We start from the raw sequence: 13,195 nt of genomic DNA on the forward strand, positions 1-13,195 counted from the left end.
CATAAATATCATCACACCAAGATTAAAAGCGTCACCAGGCAAATCTTCCCAGATAGGAAATTCCACAGACTGAGAGCTGCAGTAGAAAATATTGGTTCCCTTTCATCCTCCAAATATAAAGAAATGGGCAAGCTAATGTGTGATTGCTTTTCTTCAAATGCCCAGTCCCAAACCAAATAGGATCTGGAAGAAAACACAGTTTATGATGGGTAAGTCCCTCCATTTTGATTCCAGAATGGATCTGCATTTAAGAAGTTTCTTGGGAAGGACTGCTGAGTATTTTTTTCTGAGTAGTTGTCAGAGGGTGAGCAGAGACATCAGCCGTATTGTCTTGCCTTGTGGGAACTGAGGTGGCAAATATGGATCATGACCTTTCATAGCTGACTGTGGTTTTAAGGGTGAAGGTGCAGAATTTTCAGATGGAGCAAATGATCTGGGTGCATCATTCCACTTAGAGATGCTAATGGAATTAGGTTTTATTCCCTGGTTTTGTTGAATGCTGCCCATGAACAAGCAGTTCTGATCAACATCCCAATCTGAAGAAGACTTCCTTGAGCAAATGGCACTTTGAAAGTGAGTATTACAAGTCAGCATATTTAATTGGGCATAACTTCCCAGCTGATACATCAACTGGAGTTGAAAAATGGAGATAGGTTGGAACTAGGAGCTAAAGGGTGATTCTGGGTGGATGTTGTGGTAGGGGGTTGACCTTAATGGTGCTTGGTAGAAGCAGATGGTATCTGTCCAGTTAGAGGAAAGGATTTGGCTATGCCTAGCTACCTTGGCAAATCAAGGTTGATTGATGTTGGTGAGCATGCAAGCAAATAGCTGAATCCAAGCAGAAAATAGCCTGCCTTCTTGTCAGCAGTCAATGGGACTAAAATTAGTAATGCTTGCTTCTGATTAAAGCTATGTCCAGTGATCTGTGAATGTGCTAGGGCTACTTCAGGAACCTTTTTTCTAAATTAGTTAGCAAGCTATGCAAGAGGCACTGTAGATCATCTGAGAATTTTCTGTTCAAAGCACGTTGAATGAAACTTTTTTTTCCCCACTGAGGTATGAAAGAAGGAATCATGTAAGAGAGAATGCGTGATTTAAATGCCAAACATTACTTTCTTCTATTTGTTAAAATAATATTTATCAGTATTGAAACTGGATCTACAGCTATGCTTAGAAGTGGAACTAAGTCACCATTAAAAGGATATGAAACAGGAAGGCACTTGGGCTATAGCCTTAACAAATGTACAGCACAAGACTTAAACCATACTGGTAGTCCTCAACTTATGACCACAATTGGGACTGGAATTTCCATTGTAAGTTGTTGTGGTCATAAGTCGTGTCACCACATGACCGGACCCGATTTTATGACCATTTTTGTGGTGGTTGTTAAGTGAATCCAGCTTCCCCAATGGGCATTTTTTACAGGAAAAAATGTGTTCACGTGACCGTGGGATGCTGCCAAGCACCCAAAATGTGATCATGTGACTGCAGGGGGGCGCAACATTTTGCAATGCTTGGAAGTGCTTTACAGGTCATAAAGCATCCATTCCGAGGCTATCCTAACTTCGGACGGTCATTAAATGAACAGTCATAAGTCGAGGACTACCTGTATTCACTTCATTGTAGTTTGCTTCCAAGAATGACTTATAAAATGCATCCTTTTAAAAGAAAAAGGCTTGAATCAAATAACCTGCAATTATGTCTAACTGAAATCAGTGGGGCTTATTTCTTATTAGCTATGTATGCAGTTGTACATTAACATCTACTGGAATTGATACGGCATATTTGCCAATACATATGGATAGGAACAAGCTGTAACTTTAAAAACTTTTTAAAAGATTTCTGTCTTGGCTGCTAAATTTCAAATTAAATTCATTCCATTTGGAAGCCATGTATCTACTGAAGCTCAGTTTTATAAATAGCAGCAAGCTTTATCTTCCTTTTAACCAGCCTAGCAACCTCGACTTAAAGCTAAAGGCATAATTTGTTGCAAATTAAACATAATGGGACTTGAATAATTATGTTGACTTTTGGAAGTACTTACAGATAAATACATGATTAGATATTTTGTATACTGCAAAGGAATATTTATTTTGAAATATTTAACGTCCCTCCTATTGAGGGTTTGAGATAGAACAGTTTGGATGGGGGTGTTAGCCGTTAAAGAAATAGGCATTCATTGAAAATTACTGGGTTTGAAATGGAAAGAATGGCATTTCTGCTAGCTGCATTTAAACAGCTGTTGGAGGAAGAAGTTTGTGGGTGCAAAGGTTGCATCTCATGTGGGGGCTCCATCATTTGTCTTTTGATGCCCCTTAATGATTGGAAATGGCTTCCCTGGGCTGCCACCCATTTCCCTCCTATTCTGCATCCAAACCTGATTGTACCATGCCACCTTTGGGACAATCCCTCTAAAAATTGTAATTAAACCAACACACCCAATAACAACCAAGCTGCACTCCTCTGCAGGGGTAGAGTATAAATTCCATAATGTTATTATTTTTAAAAATGATCATTAGTTTTTATTATTTTTAAAGTGAAGAGTTGCAAAAATACTCTTGGCTTTTATCTCCTGGCAGCCCAGAGGTTTTTGCAGCCCAGCCTCTACTTTAAATCTCTAGTGCATCCTGGGCAGGTTTAAGAGGTGTGGACTTCAACTCCCAGAATTCCCCAGCCAGCACCTCTACTTTAAATCTCCAGAGCTGTGTTTCTCAACCTCGGCAGGTTTAAGATGTCTGGCTGGGGAATTCTGGGAGTTGAAGTCCACACCTCTTAAACCTGCCGAGGTTGAGAAACACAGCTCTAGTGATTCCAGTCTAGTGCCTTAAATTGTGAAAATTTAACAAAAAGCCAACATACCACTCAATTGCTCTCTTAAGAGCCCCTTTGCTTCCATCTTTCAGTTTTCTAATTAAAGGGGAGCAAAGGTATTGGTACAAGAGACAAACACTACCATTTCCTTAAAAAAAACTTTTTAAAATCCATTCTGACTTCCATTCAATTATTTCATCAGCTGCTGGGGTGCAGATTTTTATAGTACATGTTTTAAAAATTGGAAAATAGTCTCGCAATTCACAGCTTTGCTTATTTTTTTCCTCTGAACCTTTCCTTATTTAAATTTCCTTAACAGCGCACACACACTTTTGTATGCTATATATTTAGCATATATAGGAGCATAGCATAGGAGACAATAAAAGCAACAGAGAATCTGAAAACCCATATGCTCCCACTGAATGGAGTTTTATAGGCAATTTTCCTTAGTGTCTGATTTTTGCAGGGTCTACCAATCTCTCGGGGACGCGGTGGCGCTGCGGGTTAAACCGCTGAGCTGTCGATCGGAAGGTCGGCGGTTCGAAACCGCGCGGCGGGGTGAGCTCCCGTTGCTCGTCCCAGCTTCTGCACACCAAGCAGTTCGAAAACATGCAAATGTGAGTAGATTAATTGGTACCGCTTCGGCGGGAAGGTAACGGCGTTCCGTGAGTCATGCTGGCCACATGACCCGGAAGTGTCCTATGGACAACGCCGGCTCCAAGGCTTTGAAACGGAGATGAGCACCGCCCCCTAGAGTCGGACACGACTGGACTTTACGTCAAGGGAAACCTTTACCTTTACCTTACCAATCACTCGAAAAGGACGTCGTGTTTGGTAAAGTCGAGGGCCAGCGGAAAAGAGGAAGACCTCCAATGCGATGGATTGATGCAGTCACAGCAACAATGGATGCAAACATTGGAACAGCCAGGCATATGGCGCAAGACCGAACTGCATTTCGTTCTGTTATACAGGGGGTCGCCGTGAGTCGTAAACGACTCAACGGCAACTAACAACAACAAACTCTAACATATGCTTTTAGAAAATTCAGTTTATTCAAATACATATTTTCTTAAAATAGAGGCATCCCAAATGGGATACACACTTTTGGAGAGAGAGAAGTTTGGAACACCAGAAGAATGGACAGTAGCAGACTATTTTCACTGAAACATATGCAAGCTGTCTAAGAATCCAATAAATGGAATGTGCTCATTTGCTTCCACTTAACATCCATGGTATTTCCCCCCCCCCCAAATACTATGTTCCTTCAAAAAAACAGGTTCATTGTCCATCCCCATTCCCGCCTCCCAGTAGTACAGGTGTACCAAGTTTTTTCTAGGGCAGCAAATCTTTCTTGCCTCAGGCACCTCTCTCCCAAAAATAAGAAAATCTCAACAGATCTCATGAAATGTTGTTCATTACTGGGGAGAGGAGATGGTGGTACCTCTTTGATGGACTGGAAGCACTGCCCTTGTTATAATCTAGAGCAGTATTTCCCAACTCATAGCAACTTCCCGTGTTTGGAGTTCAACACTCAGAATGTTCAGCAATGGCCATGCTGGCTGGGGTATTTGGGGATCTGAAGTCCACACATCAGAAATTTGCCAAGGCTGGAAAAACTTATTCTAAAAGCAAACCACTGAAATTACAATATAACTATCATAACCCAAATCAGAAGAAACCGTCATCTAAAAAAACAAACAACTCTCAGCTAATAGGATCTTGAAACTATGAAATCTGGTTAGAAATTGCTTGGGTTCACATGATATACTTGACCTGCTTGCTGAATTAACCAGTTCTGAAGGGTTGTGTAGCACACTGAATGACAAAAACCAAGTAGCCTAGGTTCATATAATATGTTAAGCCTCAAGATAACTAACCAAGGTTAAAACTAACCAAGCTTAACATGCCGTGCAAATGCAGCTTATAGCTTTGGAAGTGACCTATTAAATATGTTGTGTGAACATAGCCAGTGACATCAGGAGGAATATAGCTCTCTCCAGGAACCAGGTAAACTAAGGTGTCCAACAAAAAATAGGATAGGGAAGGAAGATGGAGCAATAATGATCTACATGGTCTTCAGTTAAGATCTGGTGCACCAGACAAATCATATCTATTAAATGAGTACTGCAGTGACATGATTTTAGCAGCTTCCAATTTAATGAACTTATTTGTCTCATTTTTATCTCTCTTCTTGATCTCTCTTTTTCTTTCTCTATTTGCAAGTAATTGGAAGAGTCCAGAGAACATTTTTCACAGTGATAAAACAAGATGGGAAAAGTCTCTGCAGATCATCTGGTAGCTTCAGTGGATATATGTAGAGCAAAAGTCAAATCAAAGGACCTAATTGGCCTTCAAGACTGTAGGAGCAGGGGAGAAACTGAAGACAAAAAAGTCTGTTTCCAAAGGAAGGAATGGTTTCCATACTCAAATTACTTTTTTTTTTTATGTACCATATTTCCAAAGGGAACACTGTGGGGAGCAATGATATTGATATATGGCAATTATCCCATAAAACATGTTAAGTGTGATCTTTTGCCAGACAAATGTTCCCTGTCTCAATTATCCCTATATGTTTGAGGCTCAGGTTTCAAAAATGACAATAGAAGCCTTGCTTACAATCTTGCTCTGTAGGTCTATCATTGGGATGGAGAGCCCAAGAGACAACCTCCTTTTAAATAATGGACCTATTTCTGTAGAATTCCCTTGCCTAGAATGAGCACTTGACTTTCTCTCTTGCTATTTCTAGATGGAACTTAAATACTATGCCAGTTCTGAACAGGAGCAATAGACATTACAGGTAGTCCTCACTTAATGATGTGATTGGGACTGGAATTTCTGTCGCTAAGCAATGTGGTCGTAAAGTGTGATGTCACATGGCCACACTGCTTAGCAACGGAAATTCCAGCACTTCTGGTTGCCATCATCAAGCAAATCACCATGGGTCATTAAGCGAGGACATCACGTGGTCACCATTTGTGACTTCCTGACAGCTTCCCCATTGACTTTGCTTGTAGGAAGCTGGCAAAGGTCACAAATGGCAGTCACATGACCGTGGGATACTATGACATCATAATTGCAAGCTGATTGCCCAGTGCCTGAATCATGATCACATGACAGCGGGGATGCTGTGACCGATGTAAGTATGAGGAATGGTCGTAGCTATCACTCATTCAGCACTGTTGTAAATTTGAATGGTCACTGAAGGAGTGGTCATTAAATCAGGACCACCTGTACCAAATAGGAGCATTACACATTACCAAGACAGCTCATAACTACTGAGCTGACTCCAAACTTAACCAAGGGTAGGTTCACCCATTACCATGGGCTTCCACTTGCAACCCCAAAGGAACCTTCACAGCTTTTTCTTCTCAGCTCCCATGGCTAATGCTATAGCAGGGGAAGAATCAGGAGTAGATCTCTGCTGAATGCCAGCAAGGGTTAAGAGAAGAATGAATGAACAGAGTAGGATGGCGTGGGTCACCTCTAACAATACCATGATATTGGCTTTGCAAAATAATTAGCATACAATCTTTGGGGGCATATTTTCCATCAATAACAACATGAGGGTGGAGGTTTCCTGCATCATTTTTAAAGCCAGAGTTGAGTGTATCAGCTTTTTTTTTTAGTGATCAGTCACTAAAAATGCAAAGCACTCCCTTCATTAAGCAGCACCAATCCATCTACCTCTTCCAGCATATAGAGGTATAATGTGCTGCAACGTCCCTTTGGGATTCTAATTCCCAAATAACATCTTAGAACTCACCTTACCTGACCGCATTCTGCACCATTCTCACCAAGCAGGCAACACCAGAAACAAGACAAGGATGGGAAGTTTAGAATAGGAATGAGACTTTGTTCAAATGGTGCTCTAGAAGATTAAGCATAGGTGCAACACTTTTTAACTAGGGAAGTGTGGATCAGCATAATCTCATCTGTTTTACTGTCCAATATAATATAGGAGGGGTTTTTATATTTGAAAAAAAACCCATTAAAACACTCTCACTGCAACATCCCCTAACATATGGAGCTTTTGTACACAGGTTCCTCTAGGATATTGTTAACATAAATCTCTCCTAGAAATATGTTTATAAATCTCCCATACAGCTGGGACCATAAAGAAGGAGTGTAGCTGACAAGTAGGTGGTCAGGTAAGCCCTCCTCAAGTTCAGCTCAATGTCTGCTGCTCTGGACCTGTCCAAGTGGCTTTCTAACAATAAAGCAGAAGTGCCTTCTTCCAGGAGGTTTTTTTCAGCCTCCCCATCTAGGCTACAGCCCTGGGATTTTATGGTAGTCTCCCATCCAAGTGCTAACCTGATCTAGCCCTGCTTAGCTCTTTCAAGATCAGCCAAAGCCAGCCAGGTGAAGTCACTTGCTTTGCTACAAACTGCTGCCAGTTGAGTTTATGTGGGGAGACAGAGGATAATAACGTATTCCAATTTGGTGTATAATGGCTTCCATTATTTCCTGTGTATGGTCGCCACACCCATCATACATTGGATAATGATCAAACGTCAACAAGCACATCTGATGCTAGCTGTCAACTTTCCAAACTCTGCTGTCCATGCAAGTCAGCATCACCCAATGAACCATCTGGATATAACTGAGAGTGATGTTTCTGAGTGCTTTGGGTAGCATCCTGTGGGTTGCACTCCAAAAATGGAGCTACTTTTAAAGTTTTTTACATTATTATCATTGTCAATTATTATGGACTTTAAAGAAGCAGGATAGGAAGAGTGTTGATGCCTTTGAACTTTGGTGTTGGAGAAGACTCCTGAGAGTACCATGGTCAGCCAAGAAAACAAACCAATGAATCATTGAACAAGTCAACCCAGAATTCTCAATCAAGGCACAAATGACCAGGCTCAAATTATCTTACTTTGGACACATTATGCGAAGTCCCAGCTCTCTGGAGAAGGCTGTAATGCTGGGAAAGGTGGAAAGAAAGAGAAGAGGATGACCAGCAGCAAGGTGGATAGACTCAGTTACAGTGGCAAGGGGTCCACTGTTGGAATAGCTGAAGCACCAGGTTAGAGATAGCTCATCATGGAGAAAATCTATCTATGTGTTTGCTAGGTGTTGAAAATGACTTGATGGCACATAATCAATTATTGTTGCGATTGCTGTTGAAGTAGATATGGGCTTATATGGATTTGTGTATAACATTCCAAATAGTCTAACTTAAACTGTATAACCGTAAGTATTTCAGGGGCTGTCTATATTAAAAACATTCCATTTGGCAACAAAACCAAACTGGGACAGGAGATACAGAGGAATAATTTATTTGATTTACAAGCATTTATTTATACACTGAATATATTTCTATGCCACCGCAATGATTCTTGGTGGCTCATATAATAGCAATTCTACTGAGAATTATTTTATTTGGTAATACATAAATTAATAATTATGTCCACTGTAGACTCCAGTTTCAAAATACAACCTAGTTGTCAGAAGAGCCCTTGCATCCAGGTTTTAAGAATTACACACAATTGGACAGAAATCTTAAATTTCTAGCACTGGACCAAATATGGGCATATTCATGTTATGGAACAAATTGAGGTAAGTTGTAACTATCGCATGGAAGCTTTTAGAAATTCAGTTGAAGACTCACAACTAGTTCTCAGTGGAAAACTTAACCTGACTGTCTTCTACACCCATTTCTACACCCATTTTGTGGCAATGTAGCATTGCCACAAAAGTGTTGGATTGTGGTTCCCATTATTCACAACCAGCAGCACCTCTGAAGGATGAAAGCAGTGCTAGCTGGTGCCCATAAAGGCTATTAGGGGAAAGTGCAGATGACAGATAGAGCCCAGACAAAATCCATAAATACACCAAAGCAATTTACAGTGGACTTGTTTGCAACCCTGCTTCAACTTTGGTTTAGTGAATCAATCACAGTTTAGGTTCAATCACCAACTAAGCCAAAGCCAAGTAATCCACATTATGCCTCAGTGCATGTGTGAACTCAGATGTATGGACATGGAAAATACTCAGGGTTTCAGAGGAAAGAGGACTTTTTCACAAAGGAAAACATTTGACAACCTTGCTGAGAAGGATTTTCACCCAGGGAAAAGACAACACTTCACCATCTGGCCAAGAGGCTTATTTTTTCTGCTCACTACTCCAAAGGAAGAGCATTTTGTCTGCTCTACCTCCAAATTGAAGCCATTAGTGGACAGCTAGGATCACAGAATGGAGCAGAGCTTAACACGGCTGAGAAGCTGTGCACAGAAAAAGAATATTATCTTAAATAGCTTTAATGAGCACATCAGAGAAACACAGGTTTTTGATCTTACACACTCAGCCCTCCCAAGCATAAAGAATTACACACTTAGACATAGTAGGTTCAAAGTAAAGTAAAAAGAGTCTTACTGACTTTATTCTTTGGTCCAGTTACATTCATCTTTGGTGGAAAATGAAGTTCCTTGTTTCTTCTGTTCTTTACCTATATTTGGTGATCTCTCAGCCCTATAGCTGCTAAGAGCTGCATGTAGAAAGGGGAATTCCAGGCCCACCACATGGCGACCAGAGATGGAGCAGCACACAGCCATGTGCTTCGCTTGATGGTCTTGAAGAAAGAGGGAGAGGGAGAGAGGAAGTGGGAGTGGCAACAAACAGCTTCCTCAGAAGCACGAAGAGTTTGCATCCTAGAGCAACCAATCATATGCTAATGAGGCATGCTGGATTTGCCAGGACTTCCAACACAAATCATAGCCAAAAAAAAAACAACACTTAATAATTTGGGGCACAAATCCTTGCTTGCACAGAAAACAAAACACTGATCACCCTCAGTTACTCCAACAACAGAAGTGCCTGCAGAGGGTATCAAAGGAAGCAAGTCATGAAAACAGTGTTGTGCCATCATGCTGCAAGCTCTGTGCGTTGTGGTGCTGCATGCACAAACAAAAAAGATGGAGCCTGCATTGCAATGCTGTGATGCCGCTTTAGTCATTTTGATGAAAGCGTCAGATCCAGTGGATGCCTTTGGCATAAAATGTGGCCAGGGATGTGCGCATGCAAATGTTTTGTCTTTCATTCTCTCAGCCCTTTGAAGCTTCCCTGGCATTTCATGCTTTCATTCAATCCTGCAGGAAGACTGAGCTTTTCCAATGTAACTTTCCAGGAGGGCTACAATCTGGCTACTAAGGGACCATCCTCCCCTTGATGGAACATCTTTCCTTCTCAGGGAGAAATCCAGATAATTTTTTCACCTGGTTTCTCTACTTACAAACTTGTAGAGTTTTGAAAGGCTTTAGTAAACAAGCATATGTGTATAATGGCTGTTTAGGTATGAATATTTTTCTGCAGGATTGCACCTGTATAAGAATATGTCAATTATCTTGTCTTTGGCAGTTACATCTCAAGCTGTCAGAGGGATAAAATGGTTCCTTTACGTGTACTCCGGAATAAATCATACAAAGTTAACTTTGAATTAGGAAGGTGCCTAAAGAGGCTCAGAGTGAATGGGTTTTTATTGGGTTACTTATATGTTATCGAGTATTTTTATGCCTTTGATTATAGAGCTTTCAGTGGGATAAGATTGATTCTTTTAAGTTAATAGGCTTCCCATTGAGATTATATGGATTTCCCCCCACACCGCTTAGCCCCCACTCATTGACTGCAGAGAAACTGCATTAGCAGCTTTGCCGTTCAGTGCATTTTTCATTTCATTTTAGTAGCTATTCTTTATCAATCAAGTATTTATCTGAACACTGCAACAATAGATTCTGAATGGGCTATATGGCTATTTAGTCTTATAACTGAGAATTTGCCATTCCTTAAAGCTTCCAGTGCATGTAAACAACAGTGCCTGTGTCTATCAGGCTGCGCAAAGCTACAATGTGGTTCGTTTGGTTCTGGCTCAACTCAGCCAATTGTGGCTCATTCAATAGACCATGTTTAAACATAATTAAAAGTGAGGGGGTGAGCCAAGCCTTGTCTTCCTCAGATCTTCCCAAACTGTTATCTCCCAGGAGTGATTGGGGCTTATGGGAGTTGTGGTCCCACAAAAGTAGAAAGCTGATTTATGTTCAACCATCACATAAGGATAAAGTTTTCCCGGTTTGATGGATTTTCTGTAGTAAGATGGACAGGTTAACTAAGATAGACTAACAGATGGTCTCTCTAAATTTGGAGAAAGGCATAGTGGAAACTCTTCCATTTGCTATTTCTTCTCTTCTTCTGTTTTGCTGTTATAGGCAAATCGTTGGGAACCATCCCTGTTCATAGTTCCAGCTGGTATTTTAGTTAGACACCGTTGGTTTGTTTCTTATGTATCGTGACATCCAGGAGTCTCTTCTTCCTTTAAGAAGTAATAATGAAGGCTCACTGCAACAATAGCCACCACACCTCTTTTATTTATTCCATTAAAATTGCTTCCTGCCAAAGCAGTCCAAAGTGTGTACAGTTTATGGTTTCTTTCACAGTCTAAGAGAAATGACGCAAAGAGCAAAATGGTGAATGAACGAGGAGGAGAGAATCATCCTCCATTACCAACATTTTCATAGTATTTCCAAATGATCAATTGGAAGGATTGAACTGACCCAGCCGATGAAAGGGGGCACTGTCCTAACAGGCACCTGACATAAGCAGGTGGCAAAGTATTGAGGGAGTCAGTTCCTACATGAAATGTATTTTCTGGCATTGTCAGAACTTCAAGGTAGACCAGGATAGGAAACCAAAGTTATGAATACAAATACTTCTTTTATTATAGGTTCCAGTAACAGAATCTTGCAAGTCTGAAAGTCCTAGCCTTTATCTACAAGAGAACTAGGGAGGGTCAAGCCTGAGATATTTTCTCAAATTATATTTCTGCCCTGGACTCAGATTTCTCTTATTTAACCATTGTCTTGGTTGTGATTCTTCCTCCTGTTCCTCCAGATTATTCTCACAGCCCATTATAGGCATGTTCCTGTTCAGGACATTCCCATTTGTTTAGCTCCTACACATTTTTCTACCTCTACCATCTCCAAAATTCATTCAGTATTCCATATAACCTCTGAACATACCATTTTCATTGGGTTGTTTTGAGTAGTTCACAGTGATCCTCTGCTAAAGACTGTGTTTCTTTAACATTTGGAGCTTTCTAGTAAAGTTTTAGCTCCATAGCACTCAGAAAATTGAATTTGTATGATAAAGCATACATATCTAGCCATGTTCCCCTTCTGTATTTATTCTACATAATTACAACCTCATCTACCTGTCTTCAGAGTTCCACCATATGGTGCACTGGCTCAAACATCACTGCAAATATTTTAGTTTGGCAAAGGCAAATATGCAAGAGTTGTTCATGGGTGCTGGCAGAAATAGAATCTTCTGTAATCGAAACACAAAACAGGGTTCTGTCTAACAGAATTCAGCCTTTAGAAATCCCATCTAACAGAATTGCAGAGATGAGTTGTAGACGCTAGCTGATTATCTGAAAGGAAAGGAAAATCTATCACTGCATGCAGCTGATATTCTTCACCTTTTACAGTTATATACTTGGCATTGCACCTCCCTTGTCTTACTGTAGTTTGGGGTACACTGTTTTTTGGGGGGGGATGAAATGACCATTGCTGGCTTTGGAGTGATAGACTGAGCTGCACCACAAATGAAGAGCAGGGATAAGATGTGGAAGAAGGCTGGGCCAGAACAAAAATTAAATTCAACATACTTAAAATCAAAATGGAAATAATTACATATACTTTACATAACTGTGGTGTGAAAGGTCCCCTGTGCAAGCACCGAGTCATGTCTGACCCATTGGGGGGACGCCACTTTTGCGACGTTTTCTTGGCAGACTATAGAGTGAGGTGGTTTGCCATTGCCTTCCCCAGTCGTCACCTTCCCCAGCAAGCCGGGTGCTCATTTCACCGACCTCAGAAGGATGGAAGGCTGTGTCGACCTGAGCCGGCTACCTGAGAGAGAATCCAGCTTCCGCTGGGATCGAACTCCAGTCGTGGGGAGAGTTTCGGTTGCAATACTGCCGCCCACCACTCTGCGCCACACGAGGCTTCTACTTTACATAATTAGTCACCATATATTTATTACAGCACATTAATAAATGCATGACAGCTTTTGGAGATGCTTTTGGGCAAGCAATACAGGGGACCTCAGATGGACTCTAATAAAGATGTGCAGTTTCTCCCACTATTTGGTGAAGCACACAACAATAGCTCTGTCTATTGTTTAAGTTATACTAACCTGAACAAAACCCTACAATTTGAAGAGCAAGAACGGTATACAGACAACAAATATTGGCAGACCAATCCTTGGAAACTAGTTAAAAAAACCCAGAACTCTAATGGATTGAAGGGAATGAGAATAGCCTTAGGCTGGAATGTGAATAATCTATATTGAAGCTGTTGTTGTGACTAAGGTTTTTGTATCAATATTAGTG

The sequence above is a fragment of the Candoia aspera genome, chromosome 10, assembly GCF_035149785.1.
Source record: "Candoia aspera isolate rCanAsp1 chromosome 10, rCanAsp1.hap2, whole genome shotgun sequence".
NCBI classification, from domain to species: Eukaryota; Metazoa; Chordata; class Lepidosauria; order Squamata; family Boidae; genus Candoia; species Candoia aspera.